This window comes from Humulus lupulus, chromosome 1 (assembly GCF_963169125.1).
Source record: "Humulus lupulus chromosome 1, drHumLupu1.1, whole genome shotgun sequence".
In the NCBI taxonomy this organism is placed as follows: domain Eukaryota; kingdom Viridiplantae; phylum Streptophyta; class Magnoliopsida; order Rosales; family Cannabaceae; genus Humulus; species Humulus lupulus.
In genome coordinates this window covers 161,438,167-161,441,003 of record NC_084793.1, presented here as the reverse complement: position 1 = coordinate 161,441,003, position 2,837 = coordinate 161,438,167, and positions in this window count along the sequence as shown.

The following is a 2,837-nucleotide window of genomic DNA, read 5'->3' as shown; positions in this document are numbered from 1 at the left end:
ATTTATTAGAGCTTACAATAGGACATACAATGGGAAGTCTAGACATATAAGTCCAAGACATGACTACGTGTAACAATTGATAGATGAGGGAGTCATACCAATATCGTGTTAGCGTTGGTGCCATAAAAGCTTGTGAAACGAAATTTTATTAATTTAAATAAAAGTTTAGTTTTTATTATATTTGATTGTTATGATTATTGTTTGAATAATTTATATAAATATAAAAAAATCCATATTCATTTAAGAGAATATGATCGTGTATGCGTATGAGAGAATTAAGATCATATATAATGAATAAAATAGTTAGCAACATATTAAAGTACAGAATCTTTAATGAATGGTTTCTAGTACTGTAACGCCCTGGATAGCCAAGATCGTTACACTGTGTGTTTATAAAGAGGCAGACTTGCTAATAAGCAATGCTAATAAGCACACCTCAATAACATCATGCAATAGTCAAGGGCCATGCCCTATCAGTATCTCATGCTCCCTATTCATCAAACAGATATCAATAATCATATCTCAATCAAATCATTTAAGCACATAATCATGCATACACCATTACCAAACCCTGAGTTGAGCTTGTCTCCCGCGGCGAATGTACATATCCAGCCAGTCTTTAGGACCCATAAACCTAGGACGCTCTGATACCAAGTTGTAACGCCCTGGATAGCCAAGACCGTTACACTGTGTGTTTATAAAGTGCCAGAATTGCTAATCAAGTCATTTAAATAAAATCGTGTTATTGAAACTATAAAGGAACTAGGGTTAAAAGCGTTTTGGTCTCAAAAGCCACATTTTCATTAATAAGCATCATCTGTTACATGGGATCCCAAAAATATTGAGTTCAAAGACTGTTTACAAAAGACACAAGGTTTATGTACAACAACTGGCCATACTAAGGCAAAACGAGTAGTTAGGTGATCCCTGTCTTGGTCCACTCCTCAACCGTGGCGGTCGAACTGCTGGCTATGTACATTCCACCTTGGAGCTCTCCACCTTAGGCTTGGTCCAGCTTGCCTTTGCCTTTACCTGCACCACGTAGCACTCGTGAGCCAAGGCCTAGCAAGAAAACACAACAACAACAGAGCATAAACAATTAGCAGACAAAACAACCTCTCACATTGCATCACATAATCTCAACCATATAATCAATCAGTACCATCAAGTATTCCACATACTAAGCATATCAATTCATAACATGTACAGTTCACAAATGATAACCAGGGCTAGCGCTCTCAGGCTGCTCCTTCCGTTATCCTGTTGTTCTTGGCTACCAGTGGCCAATCCGCGCTCTGCGCGCTAAAACCATGTACGGCACTCTTAGACCGCTTTTACATGTCCCATGGCATAATACCAACATTGACACGATACAACTCTCGGGAGCACTTAGTCCCATCACAATCATACAACCAGGTGCAGTTTTCTTACCTTTCAATTTACTAGTTTCTGATGCCACGAAGCCGCGAGCACGGTCCTCTACCCCAAGCCTCTCCAAAGACCTAGTCACAATGCAAATGAAACATCCTTTGTCACTAATCAATCCAAAACTACTTCCCGGAACCAATCCCACACTCTCGGAATCCCCCAAATCCCTAAAACAATGCACCGAAGACATCCCCCGAACCCCCGGAGCAAAGGCTCAAAATTGCAAAATCCCATGCTCTGAAACTGGCCTAGCGCTGCGGCGCCCAGCAAGTTAGAGCCGCGGCGCCCAGCAAGTCAGAGAACTTGCTCCGCCCAGAAACAGCCTCGTGCCGCGGTGCCCAAGAACAGGGCCGCGGCGCTCCTTCGCGAACCCAGAAATCTGGGTTTTCCCCCTGCGTTTTTCCCGAACCCAAATTACTCCAAATCACCCCAAACTCATACCTAAGCCCCAAAACCAATTCAAAACCCCAAATAAACCATACAACAACCTATAAACATTATAATCTAGCTCAATTACACAACCACTCACAGAATTCATACTTAAATTTCAGATCCAAACCCTTGAACCAAAACTTAAGAAAAGTGCAAACCAGACCTTTAGATTCTTAAACCATAACAGTTACAAAAATTAAACATGATACACTCTTACCTCAGTCAAGAACCCAGCTTGAATTCTCCTCAACTCTAGCTTCAAATCACCTTCTCTTTTGATTACTCCAACTCTGAATTCATGCAAAACCAGCCACTAACTTGTTTCAATTCATGCCTATCCTCTAAAAACCAAACTTGAAACTTAAACAAACCATAGACAAATCCTTACCTCTGAGTAATCTTGACTTATGCTCAGCTTAGTTGCCTTGAACCATTAAAACTCTCTTCTTAGGTCTCCCAATTCCAGCTTCCCTCTTCTTCTCTTTTCTTCTATATTTTCCTCCAATTTCAGCATAAATCAATTTTCCAAAGTGTTATACGTGACTAACTTTTCCTCTCAGCTGAAGCTCATCTATCCACTGCCAAAAGACCACCTTATCCCTCCACTAATACCCCTTCCTAACTAAACCTTAAGGGCACACTTGTCCTTTTACTAACATTACAATTCTACCACTTCTCCAATAAAACTTGTTACTCTCTATGGTTACTAACAGTTACACAAGTTACCAAATCTCCAGTTACCATTATCTAGCTTTCTAGGATCGTCTCGGCACGTGCATCACATTGATATCACCACACCCACGTGGTACAAATCACATAGCATAATACACATAGTCATATAACATGCTTTAAATCATAGTCATGCATCTTAATCATTAAAATCACACATAATTCTCATTATGCCCTCCAGGCACACTAATCAAGGCCCTTAAGCCTAATTAGTGAATTTGGGTCGTTACAAGTACGGTTTACTAAGC